At 46.2% G+C, this 17,675-nt stretch overlaps 1 protein-coding gene across 2 annotated transcripts in view; it reads left to right on the top strand.

Moving 5' to 3' along the window:
- Positions 1–677: 677 nt before the first annotated feature.
- The window catches only part of MYOZ1 (myozenin 1), a 69,737-nt gene continuing 52,739 nt past the window's right edge, over positions 678–17,675 (top strand). Inside the window, exon 1 of one of the 2 annotated variants that reach the window (XM_073560039.1) lies at positions 678–845. The gene's annotated coding sequence lies outside the window, so the exon portion shown is untranslated. Of the gene's footprint in view, positions 846–13,937; positions 14,423–17,675 lie in introns of those variants that run through there. The other variant, XM_073560040.1, reaches the window with a different exon arrangement.

The raw sequence follows: 17,675 nt of genomic DNA, 5'->3' as shown, positions 1-17,675 counted from the left end.
AAAGGTGATATAGGGGCTAATAATGAGGCAACTTATTTAAGGAGTGTGGTATTGCCAAATGTATATAACCTGTATTGTCCAATTTGTTCTTTATATGACCAGCATGAATGGAGTGCGGTTCAAGCATGTGCACTACTGCTATGGGACTGACGTCGATATCTGGGAACAATACTCTTACATAAGTTCCATAAACATTGAAAAGACAGGCAGCACGCATGGTCGTCCCTTACTCCATTCTAAATGGGCGATCAGTAAGGACTCCAATTGTTGTGAATGGTGTATTTCCCAGTGCTCGAACACTTACCACCTGTCCAGTGGATAGGTGATAAGTTGCGATCTTGGGCCATTGCTTTTAAGTCACTTAGCTGTCCAGAACTATTGGCGTAATTTAAATCCAGTAAATTGGTACGCTGACATCATACACTTCTTCTTTGCTCACTTCTTATTCTTAAACAATTTTATTTTTCTCCTAGAGAAAAAAACTTTATGTTGGTTGTCGTCACAGCATAAAATAAGGTTTAATGGACTTCAGGACTGCTGAGACCCACCTTTTTTTCCTTTGCTCTTCTGTGCTCTTGCCATCTGAGATCCCCCTTACTTCTTTTACTATTAATAAACTACAGGATGCCACTGCAAGCAACATCCAAGAGTCAAATATACTGCACTTTGCATCAGCACTTTGTGCTGTGCAGACACCCCAGTACACACGTCCTTCTTACTGCTGCTCCTCTCTCCCATACAGAACCCCAAGAAACCAAGAAAAAAATCAAACGAGATAAGGACATTCAGACCACGCCAGCTATAAAAGGAGACCACTACATTGGCCTATCAATTTCTCCTTCAAGGTATGGATTATTATGACTTTTAAGATGATGTCCGCTATTTGGGCATATTTAAAAAATTCTATAAAATATTAGAAATCGTAATTCATTTCGTTTTAATATAACATAGTAATACAATAATTACTTTTACTTGTAAGTCATTAAATGTTTGTACTGTAATTGAAGATGTCTGCAAGGGAATACTGCTGAGACAGCAGGGCTAACCTCCCGAGAATTAGATGAATATAGACTGCAGCCAAATGCTCCATGGGTAACGTAAGAACCCTTCAGAGGTTTTTACTAGGCTGGCTCCCTCCTCTGTACCTTAGACCTTTGGAAACTTCACAGCTTGGAGTTGATGCCAAAATTGTCCAGATATTTACAACACAAAAACTTTTCGACTGACACAAGATAAAGATAATAAGTCAATGAGCTAAAAATCTATCCCCATTTCCAAAAGTATTTATCATTTATATACGTTATACTTTTTTCCTGCGTTCTTGTTCGCATGTGCCTATAGTCAATGGTCAGTATCCTTTATGTCAGCGTTTCCCAAACTCCAGTCCCCACGGCCCCCAACAGGTCATGTTTTCAGGATTTCCTTAGTATTTCACAGGTGATGGAAGTATCATCAAGGCTTCAGGAATTCTCTCACATGTGTAACACTATGGAAATCCTGAAAACGTGACCTGTTGGGGTCCGTGAGGACTGGAGTTTGGGAACCACTGCTTTGGGTCTTAGCTAATTTTGGATTTTTTAATTATCCAGCTTTTCCTCATAGGTTAATTGGAATTACCCTACATTAGTAACAATGCAACATTTAGCATGAGTCTTTTTATGGCCATACACCTCACATTTAGGCCGGATTATATTACTGGCTTCCCTTGAGGTCTTGGCAGGGTAGGTAGTGTTAGGTATTGGTCAAGCAGTCCTTGACACTTTCTTGTCACAGAGTTAATGTAACATACTTAAACATGTATGGCATTTATAGAATCGGTTTTATTTGAACGAGTCTCCTATTACCCATTTGGGTATTATTTTGGACTGTCACAGATTTGATACAATTATATAATAATGATACAATTTGTCTTTTTTCCCTTTAGTCCACATGTGACTTTCCAAATGTCTTCGAATTTACCTTTGTGATATTGGCTATTTAGATTCTTTCACATGAAACCGTGATGTTCCTTAAGGCAGTAATAAAACATGTCAAACATCATGACAAGCTCAGCTGAGGTTTCTCGTGACATTTTGAGCTAGGTGTGTGCCAGGCATGACGTATATATAGTCGTGAGCTGATCTAAAATACCCTGCATGTTTGCCTCTCTTAAAGTCACTGGGGAAGACTTACTTAGACAGGTGTTTTATATGCCGCAAAGCTGATGAGTGGTAAAGTAAGATGAGCCATATTTATTAAAGTGCCATCTTTTTAATGAATATACAACTTTAGTTCTCTGGGTGCCAGGATATACGCCTGCTTTATTATTTCATGTTATTATAGTCCATTTTTCAGAATGTGGCCTGTCTCAGCCTCTACTTGTAACATTTGAAAATTAAAGAGGAAAAAGTTTCACAGTTTGATTAATATTGATGTTTGCCAAAATGGCTGACTTTTTCTTCTAAGTTTACACATTTCTCCCACTGTTTTAATATCTGTAAAAGGTTTGTACAGTGAAATGTAGATGAAAATGTAAAATGAAAAATTTTAGCAATTGTATTTAGTCTACAAGGACTCTATTTGAGGTGCGACAGGTATTGCTTCAGGGAATAGATACAGTATTTAGCTTTTTATTAGTAGAATACTTTTTTAATATTGATTTTAGTCTAATGTATCATGAGAAGCGCATAGTGTACATTAATATTGCATTTTTTTGCAGCTTTCATATGAAGATGTTAATTGAATAGTTTGTGTCATTGGGTGGCACATTTTTGCCAAAACTATTTGCTCTTCACGTTTCTCATGCACGTTTCTGTTAAATAAGGTCCACTCATTGGTCAGTTTAGTCTGTCGTGTTGATGGAGGCACCATTTATACAAATCATTCTATTCTGGGCCATTTATATGGATACACCTAAATAAAATGGGAATGGTTGGTGTTTGTGGCACATTAGTATATGGGAGGGGGGAAACTTTTCAAGATGGGTGGTGACCATGGCAGCCATTTTGAAGTCGGCCATTTTGGATCCAACATTATTTTTTTCAATGAGAAGAAGGTCATGTGGCACATCAACCTCTTTGAGAATTTCACAAGAAAAACAATGGTGTGCTTGGTTTTAACATAACTTTATTCTTTCATGAGTTATTTACAAGTTTATGACCACTTATAAAATGTGTTCAAAGTGCTGCCCATTGTGTTGGATTGTTTTTCTTGTGAAATTCTCAATAAGTTTGATGTGTCATATGACCCTCTTCTCATTAAAAAAAATAAAGTTGGATCCAAAATGGCTGACTTCAAAATGGCCGCCATGGTCACCACCCATGTTGAAAAGTCTCCCCCCTCCCATACAAATATGCCACAAACAGGAAGTTGATATCAAACATTCCCATTTTATTTAGGTGTATCCATATAAATGGCCCACCCTGTATATGCGATCTTTATCCAGTGTATATGGGTAACCAAAGATTGCATTGCTAGTTCAAGGGACAACAACTAAATCAATTGTAGTTGTGCTGACTGATCAGTATAGAAAGTCATTTGTACTTTCAAGCTTTGTTTGTATCATAAACACTATTTATTTTTGATGACAGTATATCTCTTCAGAATAAGTTTAAAGATTTTGCTAAAGGGTAACCTACAGGAAAAATCTGTTAGGTATCGGGTTCCTGCCTCTGCACAGGAGGAATCCCGAGCCTTGCCATATGCGGTCTCCCTTTCCTCTCCGGCCGCAGAGGAGCCTGCTCAGCAAAGACGTTGTTCCCGGCGTCTTGCTCAGTCTACAACTGTTGGCTTGGTTACTGCTGCTAATCAGGGTTCAGCTTTATTAACCTGCAGTAGCAGCGAGCAGCTCCTTGGACTAAGTCCTTCTTTCGGTCCACTGAGCATGCCCGTGGGAAGTCCTCTCATAGGAGGTCTGAGGTCACATGCTCAGATCCTATTGCTGCTCCCATTGGACCACTAGGAAGGCCGCGGAGGGACGCTGCTATAAAAAAGTCGCATGGCCGCACGGCCATGCGCTAGTATAGACTCTTACGGTATTTTGTGTGAGTGATGATGGATTCATGTATCTGTTGACTGACTCATTAAGACTCCCCTCCCTTGGATACGTATGGTTTAGGGCTATAAGAGTCAGAGTCAGTGCCTTGTAGTGGCTAAGTCTAGTGCCACAGTGCTCCCAGTTCACAGCACCTCTCTTAGCACCATAATGTGCCATCCTACCTATGGCACTACTGTACCGCGTGTACAGCAACTCCCGTTTGAGCGGCACCGTGCACAACTAAAGCGCTTTCCAGTCCTAAGTTTAGGCTGGTTAGTGGCGTCCGCTAGAGCTGCGCTGTACATACCTAGTGCGGTACACGTCTTTCTGCTGCACCCTGTGACAGCTAACAGGGCACAGTGTCCATAGCGTCTTACCCTGGCGCCACATTAGTGGCTTCACGCGCAAGTGGGTCTAGAAGGACTCAATCACCGTGTCCTTGGGGCTGAGTCCTGTGACCTCTTCACTTGCGCTCATCTTATGTCACAGCAGCCCTGTGAAGTAGCAGGGTTCGCCTTATACACCGGGTCAGTGGTTACCCGCCATTACCGAGCAGCAGGTTTCCATCTCTGCACGGTGGACCCGGGGCTGCGAACACACCTTATACCATCTTCATTATTTGGTGCGTTCCGCTAGCCCCTAACAAAATCCTTGATAGTCTTAGGCCTCATGCAAATACTCATATTAAAACTCTGCACAAATTCCAAATGATATGGAGCATAGAATTCTATGAAACTTGGATATGCCACTCATTTCAAATGACGATATCCTGAACTTTTTCTGTATATTACCCCATCAGATTCCATATAATACCTCTGTAATATAGTGTGCTTCAGTTCTGCCATAGGGCTCTATAGCAGGTGTGCACAACATTTTTGGTAACATTGCCATACTGAACCAATCCCAAGGGCCACACATTTTTTTAAAGGGGTAGTTACAAGAATACATCACCAGAACCAAAACATTGAGTATTTGAGAAGAATTTGGAGAGCGTAGCGGTTTCACTCATTTACTCACTTGGGTGCGACGGGAGCAAAACAGGAGGCCTATTTATGGAGATTTATTGCTTCATAGACCCCAGAAGCAAAACAGAAAATAAACAGTCTTTAGGTCAGGCAAATACAACACTAAATGTCCATAGCAGGGCTCTGCTCCGCCAGGCCTGTGGGCACACAGGCTGGTTAGTGTCCAGTTCTCAGGATCGGTCTGGAGCCAAACACACAGGAGGCCTTCTCCCAACACACAGACCATGTGCCAAACAGCCTCCATTATATAGGCTGTAACCACACCCAGAGGTGAGGTATGTGGGTAGCCAGACCCACCCATCTCTCATATCTACCCACAACACAGTCACAGGTGCCCCAAACGAACCTCTTAGTGCCTACATGCACTAAAGAAAATACTCTGGGTTACATCACAGAGAGCAGCCATCTCTGTGACACATACAGTACCTCCCATAGACTACGTGGCCATTAGCCTCCTTACAAGAGTTTCTGCTCAAAAAAATCAGTGTGAACATACGCTAATTAAAACTGAGTTTTTTGGAGCCGAAACTCACCAAATCCTCTTCATAATCTCAAAAGTTTTGACACTTTTTAAGTTTTAACATAGCCGTGAATCATGCTCTGGATTGGATTGCTACATGTGTACAAGATCACAACACTGTTAGCACATGATTGCAGCACCAGAACCACCATCAGTACATGAATGCAGTGTTAAAACCACCATCATTACATGAATGCAGCATCAAAACTACTATCAGTACATGAATCCAACGTCAGAACCACCGTCATTACATGAATGCAATGTCACAACCACTGTCAATACATGAATGCAGGACCAGAAACACCATCAGTTTATGAATGCAATGCAGCACCAGAAACGCTAGCATAAATTAAATGCAGCACCAGAACCACCATCAGTATGTGAATGCAGCGCCAGATCCACCAATGCAGTGAAATAATCACCATCATTACATGAATGCAGCACCAGAAACAGCTTTAGTATAAGAATGTGCAAAAGAATCTCCATCAGCACATGAATGCAGTGCCAAGCTTAGTACAGTGATCAATTGTAATGTCAGGTCTGACCAATATACGTTTGTATTACATGAACCTACAATTCCCAGTATGTCCTTAACAATAGTAAGGAGATGCTGGGAATTGTTGTTACCAGCTACCATGCAAACCATACAGGGACCACAGCACTGATGAGATGTAGTCAGTATCACAAAAAACATTTACATCCAGGTACCTTAGAAGTGGTATCTTCTCTAATTAGAGTTATTCCTATCTATTTTGTCTCCATATAGTGCAGACTCCATGATTCCATGCCCAGAGCTTTCTCACCATAGTTGCCTCTTCTTTGTCTTCAGCAGCACATTCTGACACAGTGCCCTTAAAAATAAAAGCATTATTACACTGCTTCATATATAAAAATATCTACCCTGAATAAATAATCTCCCCTGACTGTGCTTCCTGCACAAAATAACTTTCACACACTGCCCTTCCCTATAATATCCCCTTACACTGCCCCTTTTCAAAATATTCCACCCACACTGCCTCTTTATAATATCCCCCACTAACCCTCTCCAAAATACCCCCATCCACACCCTGCTCATCTTCAAAATACTCTCCCACACTGCTCCTCTCCAAAATACTTCCCCATACTCCCCAAATATCCCCTACACTCTGCCCATCTGTATGATATCCCCCTATATTGCCCCTTTCCAAAATATCCAACTAAACTGCCTCTTTGGATAATATCACCCCACACCGCTCTTCTCCAAAATATCCCCTGCACTGCACCTCTATATAAAATCTTCCCCACATAATATCCCCACACAATCCCTCTACATAATGTCCCCAACATACTGTGTGTTTCCCTATCTCCCCCAAACTGCCCCTTTCCAAGTCATCTCCACCTCACTGCCCCTCACTATACTATGCCCCCTTTCACAATCCCCAATTGCCTGATAATGTCCCCCTTAATGTTCCCAATTTCCCCACAGTGTCCCAACTTGCTCCATAATGTCTAAATTTCTCTAAATTTCTCCATAATGTCCCCCATAATGTCCCAAATTGCCCATAATGTCTCAAATTACCATATTATGTGCCCTCATAGTAACACTAATCTTTCCTTTCCCGGGCCCCTCATCTAAAATAACATGATATTTAATCTTCGACTCCTCTATGGAGAGCTTACCAGTGCCTGATGTCTCCTCTGCCTTTGTGGGCCCGGCGCCGGCAGCAGTGTGATGATGTAATCAGCATGTTGACCTCATCATTCTGCTGCAAGTTGGCGCTTTCTCTGCCCCAGTCCCAGTGCCGCAGCATTCAAATGTATTCGCATTTGACAGATGCGAATACATTTGAATATGGGAAGACAGAGCAGAGTCTCCTGGACAGCTACACTAGCTGCACAACATCGTTTGGTGGGCCACGTACTGCCGCTGGTCATATGTTGTACAGGTCTGCACTGTAGTATGAACCGAAGGGACACTCTGTGATACTTTAAGGGTAGGTTTACATTGTTGTTTGCTGTTCAACGCTCATTTAAAAGCTTTTATAGACAAGCCAGTCACATTTCCCATACTCACAAAATGAGCAGTAATATATCATTCTTAGCAAATAGACGGCCATTGTTCTCGGCAGCACTAGTACTATCCTGCCAATGATGAGGCGTATTAGATTCAGACACTCATGATTCATTAAGAGGCACACATGTGGATCGCCCTCGTACCCAGGCTGACGGGGTACTAGGAGCCGGACCCGTTGGTTTCAATGGGAGATGTCACGGCAGCTGTGCCCGGTCCGTAGCCCTGGGTGTCCATTGTAAAAGGGGAAGATGTTGAACGTGTGGATGATGATTAAAGTTTATTAGTAAATGATTCGTGACGCCACCTGTGGTGTTTGGCAATGAAGATGTTAAGCCGACGCTGCAGACAGATCCTCTGGGACAGATGGTGTGGTGCAGCAATGATGTTGTGGCCCTCCACAGGTAGGGCTGTAGTCCCAGGGCAGTGTAGATGGGGAGGTAGGGAGGAGACGTAGATGGTGCAGTGTCAGGTACAGCGATGTAGCAGTGCTGAGGGTGTTGGCGCAGGAATAAGCGGAGGATACAAGGGCATGTAGTTTCAAAGCTTTACTCACAGTCTGTTGTGCATACAGGTGCCCGCCTCGGTGCCGTGTCCTCCAGGTCAGGGGCTCAGCCAACCTCCAGGCAAGATGAAGTACTCCGTTCCAACACTCCGCCAACATATGTGCCTTTTCTGAACGTCTCCCTCCTTAGCGCTCGTAGTGAAGTACTCACAGTACTGAGTTACACTGGAGTTCCTCCTTTCTGATATTCTTAGAATTCTACTTGTACGGCAGACAGCTGTAGCCTGCTTCGGGGACTCCTTGCTACTAAGTCCCGGCTCACTCTCGTTGCTGTTGTGCCCCCAAGTCTTGTGTGGGAATAAAGTGGTGACAACTTCTATTCCTCTCGTGTCTGTCGCAGGACCATTAGTATCCATACAACCTCGGGGACCGGACCCCGGCCTTGCGCTTAGAACTTGAAGAAGGGCTCTGCTCTAACCCTAATCCTTAGTTCTCTCTTCTCCTTACGTTCTGTACAAAACTATCTTTCTTATGGAGAATTAGGCTTTCTGAATATCTCTTTCCTGTGCCAGCAGACTCAGGTTACTGAAGTCTGCTGCAGCACTTCCTTCATCCCTCTCAGGGGATCTTCTCTCACAAACTGACCTAGTCAGACTGACCCAATCCTAATATCTTCCACTCTTTTGGTGCAGACTAAGCTCCACCCACCTCCCAGCACTCTTCGTGTTCCAAGCAGGGAGCAACCAAAGTGTCAGGATCCTAGGACTTTCCGGTCTGTTTTGAATGAACTTTTGCCCTTGGTTAAGATGGAGTTTTCGGTCCTGTCGCATCACTTCCTCTTAGCTGCCCTTAGTTAAGATGGAGTTTTCGTTTACATCACTTCCTCCCCAGCTGCATAAAAACCCGCCCCTAAGCACAAGCAAATCGCTTGAGTATATTGATTCCTGGTGTGCTCCTGCCCTGCCACTCTCCCAGATCTTGTGACTCTGGAACAACCCTGTTTCCTGCTTGAAACTTCACCTCTCTGGACCTCTGGATACCGCTGGACTTCTGGCTACCGTACCCGGTTAGTGTTTGTGCCCACTGAAGGTCCCTTTATTGGATCTCCACCGGACTCATCATACCAGAGGCTCGCTACAACTGGACTTCTGTTTGCTATACTGGTTAGTAGCTGTTACCCGGTGCCCGCTGAACATTATCCTGCTGGACATTTGTTATACTCTGGACTTTGCCTGCAATACCCAGTTATATTCCGTACTCAGTGACTCTTAATAACTTACCATCCTTGCTGAACCTTTTGCTATGTGCTGCTGTATGTTTGTGCTCTGAACCTGTTACGTATTTCCACGTTTATTGTGCACAATTATATATAAATCACTTGCTTCACTAAGCGTGTCTCTGCCATCATTGCCCTACGCCATTGAAGTCCTTATACCATACATAAGTATTATATTATACTCAAGCCCTTTTAGAGGACTTCGCTGGGGCAATGTCAGAGGCACGATTAGATCAGCTATACTCCATGATCCACTCCTTACAGCAGGACATGGATGCTGTGCACGCCAGGCTTGGAGATATCGAGGGACGACTGAATCATAACCACCAGTTCCTGGGTACAGCTATGCAGGAGCTACAAGGCAAGGTGGAGGCTCGGGTGGCCGACCGTACCTCGCCCGGATTTGCTCCCAGTATGCCTAAATTACCTCCTTTCCGCTTTAATGGTGAGCGCAGTCAGTTCCGTGGCTTCATTAATCAGTGCATGCTATTCTTTGATGTGAATACTGACTATTACCGATCGGATCGATCTAAAGTATTATGCATAATCATGATGCTGACTTCACGTGCCCTGGCCTGGGCTAACCCGATGATTGAGACCAGGGACGTGCGGTTGAACTGCTTAGAGGATTTTCTAACAGCTATGGCACTGATGTTCGACGATCCGAACCGCCGTAATACTGCTGAAACGGCTCTCCTTTCTTTACGGCAAGGCAAGCGGCCTGTGATTGAATATGTCACCGACTTCAAAAGACTGGTGGTGGACACTGACTGGGGTAACAATGCGTTGTTGTCGGTATTTAAAAAGGGACTGTCCGGTGCCATCAAGGACGAGTTAGCCCGTGCCGAATCACCCGATGATCTTGACCTGTTCCTTCAACACTGGGCATTGATACCCGTTTAACAGAGCGCAGACAGGAAAGATGGGCAGCACTTAACCGGGTACCTGACTTTCCGTCACCTACCAGGGAACCTGTTCCTAAGACACCACGAGAGCCTGCGGAGGTTCCCATGCAAGTGGACTCTGTACAAAACCGAGAGAACCAGGAACGCCGCGAACATCGGCTCCGTGAACGGCTATGTTTTTATTGCGGCAAATCAGACCATTTCCTTATTGACTGTCCAAGGCGTCCTAATCGTTCCAATAAGATCTTGGCGGCTGTAGCCGAATATGATAATACCGACATAGAATCCGAAGCCTCCGAAGCTAGTTCCCACCTGGATGCGGTATTTCCCTCCACAGTACTATCCACTGCAGCTAAGGACTCTGAAGGGAAATCCACCCACTGCTCGCTCCCTATACAAATAAAATGGAAGAAACAGCTAATTCCTATGGCTGCAATGATTGACTCTGGGGCTGGGGGGAATTTCATGGATCTCTCTTTTGCTAGGAAACACGGTATCCCGTCTCAGCAGAGAGCATCACCAGTTACCATGGAAACCGTGGACGGGTCCCCATTGACTTCCGGACCCGTGGATAAAGAGACTGTACCCATCGAATGTATGATCAAACCAGGTCAGCAGCAGACCCTTGTCTTTATGTTAATTTCATCTCCACATTTTCCAGTCATTTTAGGAATCCCCTGGCTTCGGGCTACCAATCCAGTCATCAACTGGGAGACAAAAGAGATTTCCTTCCCATCCCAGACTGCTCCTGCCGTAAAACCAACTGAACCGGCTCCAACAACGCATGCTATGGAGGACAATGTACAGGTACCCGTTCTGCCCACGGTCTATCATGACTTTCTTGACATCTGCAATAAACAGAATGCTGATCAGCTCCCCCCACATAGACCTTACGATTGTCCTATAGACTTATTACCCGGAGCAGAGATACCGTTTGGACATGTGTACCCGTTGGCGGCCCCTGAACTACACGCCTTAAAAGAATATATTGATGAGAATCTTGCCAAGGGTTTCATTCGTCCCTCTACCTCACCCGCAGGGGCACCCATCTTCTTTGTAAAGAAGAAGGATGGAACTCTGCGCCCTTGCATAGATTATCGGGAGCTCAACAAGATCACCATCCGGAACCGGTACCCATTGCCCCAGATCCCTGAATTATTAGAAAGGGTCCAACAGGCTACAATTTTCACCAAGTTAGATCTCCGAGGGGCGTATAACCTGCTCCGTATCCGTCCAGGGGACGAGTGGAAGACAGCATTCAGGTGTAGATACGGACATTTTGAGTATTTAGTCATGCCCTTCGGCCTTTGCAACGCCCCCGCAACATTCCAACACTTGGTGAACGATATATTCAGGGACATTATGGACCAGTTCATGGTCATCTACCTGGACGATATTTTGATTTATTCTAATTCTTTACAGGAACATCAAGAGCATGTCAAAACGGTCCTTGCTCGCCTACGTGATAACCGCCTGTACATCAAGCTTGAGAAATGTGAATTTCATTGTACTAATATTCAATTTGTAGGGTATGTCATTTCTCCACAGGGTCTAAATATGGAAACCAGCAAGATAAAAGCAATACTGGAATGGCCGGTACCGGGTACCATCAAAGAGGTGCAACGATTCGTCGGATTTGCCAACTTCTACAGGCGTTTCATCCGTAATTTCTCAGAAATTGTCCGCCCTATTACCACATTAACCAAGAAGGGTCAGAGGTTTGTGTGGTCCGTCCAGGCTCAGGAGGCTTTTGACCATCTCAAGGTTTGTTTTACATCAGCACCAATTCTGATTCACCCAGACCCCTCACTTCCGTTCCTTGTAGAAGTCGATGCCTCTGATTATGCTCTGGGAGCAGTTCTGTCCCAGAGAACTGGGGACAAAGCTTTACTGCACCCATGTGCTTTCTTTTCTCGACGGTTGTCCCCTGCGGAGAGGAATTATGATGTTGCGGACAAGGAGTTGCTGGCGATCGTGTCTGCTTTCAAAGAATGGCGGCACCACTTACAGGGAGTGGCACAACAAGTGGTGGTACTCACAGATCACCGCAACCTGGAATTTCTGAAATCTGCAGATGTCTGTCCCCACGGCAAGCCAGGTGGAGCCTTTTTCTTAATCAATTTAATTTTGTTGTCACATATCGACCAGGTTCCCGTAACGGAAAGGCTGATGCCTTATCCCGTCTCCACACCTCGGACCCTGTGCCTTCATCATCATCTCAAATCGTGTTGTCTGATTCCAACTTCATCGGAGTGATCCAGGACCAGGACTTATGGAAGGACATCAAGCAGGCCTATGATGGTGATGTATTCCTTGCTGCCCCCCCCCGAGCGACGTGGCACTTGTTCTTCGGAATGGTGTGTGGTTACGAGAACGTCGCCTGTATGTCCCGGAGGCTGTAAGACTTCGAGTCCTTAAATTGGTTCATGACTCCACGGTGGCAGGACATAGGGGGGTACAAAAAACTCAGGAGTTTTTGACCCGGTTCTTCTGGTGGCCTACCTGTATGAAAGACGTGAAAGACTACGTCACATCATGTGTGATCTGTGCCCGGTGCAAGGTCCATCGTATGGCTCCTACAGGCCTCCTCCAGCCTTTACCCATGCCGTCTCGCCCATGGGGGTCCATCTCCATGGATTTTATTGTGGATCTGCCTCCATCAAGTGGCAGCACTACTATCCTTGTAGTGGTAGACCGGTTGACCAAAGCCGCCCATTTCATCCCCTGTACTGGCCTCCCCTCGGCCGCAGAGACTGTTGACCTGGTAGTACGGAACGTATTTCGTTTACACGGGGTCCCGGATCAGATCATCTCTGACCGAGGTGTTCAATTCACCTCTAGGTTCTGGAAGGGGTTTTGTTCTGCACTCCAAATTAATGTGTGTCTATCTTCTGCCTACCATCCTCAGACGAATGGACAGACGGAACGGACCAACCAGACCCTGGAACAATACCTGAGATGTTACGTGAGCCATCTACAGGACGATTGGGTGAAGCTCCTTCCTCTGGCAGAATTCTCCTACAACAACACCCAGAGTAGTTCCACGAAGATAACACCCTTTTTTGCAAACCTGGGTTACCATCCAAGTATTCTGCCTAGGTCACCGGTCGCAGTCCCTGTACCCGCGGTTGGAGACAGGGTGACGGAGTTGCAACGAGTTCAGGAGGTCCTCAAAGACACCTTGACAACTGCTCAGCGACGTTACAAGGACTCGGCAGACGCTCACAGACGACCGGCACCCTCGTACCAGGTAGGGGACTCTGTTTGGTTGTCCACCAAAAACCTGAAGCTTGGTGTCCCTTCACAGAAGCTGGGGCAAAAATACATCGGCCCATTCAGGATCTCCGGGATTGTGAACTCCGTGGCCTGTCGGCTGAAGTTACCACGGACTATGAAGGTACACCCGGTCTTTCATGTTTCTCTGCTCAAACCGGTAACTCCTAATACCTTTCAGGGACGTGTTGTACCACCTCCTCCCCCGGTGATGGTAGATGGTCAAGAAGAATTTGTCGTTGAGGCCATTCTCGACTCCCGTCTCCATCGGCGACGGCTGCAATATCTGGTTCGCTGGCAAGGCTATTCACCCGAGGACGACTCCTGGGAACCCGTTGACAACATCAACACATCTAGGAAGATTGCTCAGTTCCATCGGAGGTACCCGGACAAGCCCGGTCCTGTTCCGTCCTGAGGCCGTTTTTTGGGAGGGATGTACTGTCAGGATCCTAGGACTTTCCGGTCAGTTTTGAATAAACTTTTGCCCTTGGTTAAGATGGAGTTTTCGGTCCTGTCGCATCACTTCCTCTTAGCTGCCCTTAGTTAAGATGGAGTTTTCGTTTACATCACTTCCTCCCCAGCTGCATAAAAACCCGCCCCTAAGCACAAGCAAATCGCTTGAGTATATTGATTCCTGGTGTGCTCCTGCCCTGCCACTCTCCCAGATCTTGTGACTCTGGAACAACCCTGTTTCCTGCTTGAAACTTCACCTCTCTGGACCTCTGGATACCGCTGGACTTCTGGCTACGGTACCCGGTTAGTGTTTGTGCCCACTGAAGGTCCCTTTACTGGATCTCCACCGGACTCATCATACCAGAGGCTCGCTACAACTGGACTTCTGTTTGCTATACTGGTTAGTAGCTGTTACCCGGTGCCCGCTGAACATTATCCTGCTGGACATTTGTTATACTCTGGACTTTGCCTGCAATACCCAGTTATATTCCGTACTCAGTGACTCTTAATAACTTACCATCCTTGCTGAACCTTTTGCTATGTGCTGCTGTATGTCTGTGCTCTGAACCTGTTACGTATTTCCACGTTTATTGTGCACAATTATATATAAATCACTTGCTTCACTAAGCGTGTCTCTGCCGTCATTGCCCTACGCCATTGAAGTCCTTATACCATACATAAGTATTATACAAAGGTGCTTTACTACACTACTATGTTGTGTGGGATGCAGGTGTTGGAGTGTGGTCAGGTGTCTCCACCTTACCTGGATGGTGGGGTACCACACCTTAGTAGGAGGTGCAGTACCTCTGTGGCGACTGAACCCTCAGGGGCACCACATACCCTCCCATTAAAAACAGCATGTCCGCGGGCTGCAAGTGAAACAAAGATGAAACAAAATAAGGAACATACAAAGATTTTTGAATGCTAAATAAACAGTTCTTATCTAAACTTTCCAATTTGGGAGGCATTGTCTCTTGAACGTTGCAAACAACTTAACTATCTATACTTAGTATATTACTTTACCATTTCAATACCTTTTATCATTTCACATTTCCCTTCTTGACCATAAGTGACAACTGCTGATGCCTGGTTCGTCACCTGCATCTTTATTCAAATCACATTATATCATATCAAAACTTCAAAAATTCTTGTAAGTGCTGGACACTGCTCCCAGCTGGGATTTCTTGCAGTGTCCTTTAGGTGGGAGCCTTGCTCCAGGTGAGGTAGTCTTTATTCTTAGAAGACCTATGTAAAACCAAGAGAAGGCACAGAAAGAGGTGCAACTATATACAAGAGAGTTTGTGATACACTCCAAGTTCATGATCACTGCAGTTCAATAAAAAATGCAACTAGGCAAAAACTAGAATCAAAAAGAAAAACATTATAAACGAGAAAGCACAACGGTGCTAATACCCTCCTGCGTAACAGTTAGTTATTTGAGGAATGTTTCTCTAGTGGTGGTCTCCTCCTGGGTTGGTGGAAGCTGGTTTCTTTGGCTGCTTCCAGGGGAGAACTAAGACTGTTGATGGTCTACAAATTGCAGGTATTCCTTCTCCCAAGGAGTTAGGTTGGTGGCTGCCTGTGCAGATGGGGTGGCAGCTGGTGGAGCTGCTGCATGTGGTACAGCAGGGGTAACAGCTTGTACCTGGGGGTGCTGTTTCTCAGCCTCAGGTGGTATCTCTGCTGCCTTGGCTTTTGGTCTGACCGCTGGTGAAACTTGGGTACTGCCACTTAAGACCTGAGCAAGCACTGGACCATTTCGGTCCACAGGTACAGTTCCCAGCACCAGGATCAAGGCATGGGCGGTGATCATAACTGGTACCTCCCAGTGATGTTCTGGCTCCGATGCGGGTACAGGGTGGTGAACGGTGGCAGCTGCAACCTTCGGAGCTGCTTGGTGAGCGGGCGGCAGCTGCATCCGAGCTGGCACAGGATTGGTGCCCGCCGAGGCCTCTGATGGGGACCTGCGTGGCCGCGCCAGGTCAGGGCAGGGATGCAACCTCCGCCCCAGAGGCTGCTCCGGGGCCCTCATGTATCTCCTCCTTGCAGGCCACATCCAGTGGCAGTATTGGCTTTTGAGGTGGCGGCAGGCGCTGCAATGGGTGTCGCAGCGGTCGTATGCTCTGCAGGTGCTGCCTGGGGGAGAGTTGTTTTTCTCCACCGCTTTCTCCTGGCCTCTGTCCTTCTTCCATCATGGCGTCCTGGCGTTCTCTCTCCTTCCCGGGCTCCTTTCCCGCCACAGGGCTCCACTCCTCCTTCTGGGGCGGCGTCTTCTTCCTACTCCTCCATGTCCTCCATACCAGGCCAGTATACGAACCCCTCTGGGGGTGGGCCATGTCGCTGTAGCATAGAAGTTTAGGCAGGGAAGGCCCAGGACAATTCGCGCTCTTTTCTTAGGACCACCCATGTTGTCACGCCCTTCTTCACCACGCCGGCGGCCATTTTGAGAGTCCATTTTAGAGTCTATAATTTTGGTTATTTTGCACTTTCTCAGCAATTAAGTACAATAAATCTTCGGCACACAGAACCCGGTGGCACCGGGCTTCATCATCCTGTTCGTGACGCCAAAAATGGATCGCCATCGCACCCAGGGCGGCGGGGTACTCGGAGCCGGGCCCGTTGGTTTCAATGGGAGATGTCACAGCAGCTGTGAAACTAGCCTTAATAAGACCTTTAAAGGTTGGCTTCAGAATAGAGCAAAGGTCAAACCTATGAGCATATATACTGTACATGAAGGTCTAAAGGCCCCATCTCACATAACGAGATCTTTAGCAAGATCGCTGAAACGTCACAGGTTTTGTGATGCAACAGTGACCTTGCCAGCGATCTCGCTACATGTGACACATAGCGGCGACCGCCCCCCCGCTGCGATGTCACTGATCATGCTCGAATGTCCTAGGCCATTTTTTGATCGCTTGTGTCCCGCTGTGTTTGACGCCGACGAGCTACCTCGTTGGCGATGCAGAACTCAGGGACGCAGGCGTGAGTCATCAGAATAGCTGCTGTGTGACAAGGTCCCAACGACCACCGAGGTCGTTATACGGATCGCCGTATCGTTGCTGCTTTGTTGAGTAGATCTGCCTGTTTGACAGCTTAGGCCTGTTTCACACATCCGTCTGTTACCATCAGTCAAAATCCGCCATTTTGCAAAAAAAACGGATCCGCCATTTTGCTAGGCGAATCCGTTTTTTTTCCCATTGAGTTGCATTACCGGCGGATCTTGACGGATGACCATCCATTGGATCCGTTTTTTTGCGGATCCGCCAAAATTTTGGCGTCCGCCGACATGCCCGGACGGACAATGCAACATTTTTTCGGGCGGCCGGATCCGCATTTCTCATTGCGCATGCCGGAAGGACTTCACTCAGCCGCAAATTTAACCCTAAACTCTGTTCTGGCGGCTGAAAAAATTCTCTCTCTCTGCACGATTGTTTTTACACCACTGCTTCACTAGAATGTACAAACACAATTTGAAGTCCTGTGGTTTTTTGCCGGAAGAGTGGGACTCGTGCGCCACTTACGCAGTGCCAGTGATATATCAGAAGTGCTGTAAGAGCGACTGATGATAGAGGCGACCTTCTGACAGCTAAGTGTGTAAGTGGTGTAAGGAGAGCAATCTGCCCTAGGGGCTGTGTTATGGTTAACGCAGAAAG

Source organism: Dendrobates tinctorius, unplaced genomic scaffold, assembly GCF_039654945.1.
Source record: "Dendrobates tinctorius isolate UK_male_01 unplaced genomic scaffold, ASM3965494v1 ptg000292l, whole genome shotgun sequence".
NCBI lineage: Eukaryota > Metazoa > Chordata > Amphibia > Anura > Dendrobatidae > Dendrobates > Dendrobates tinctorius.
The sequence above is the reverse complement of the archived record's forward strand: the minus strand, read 5'-3'. Positions and strand labels throughout refer to the sequence as shown.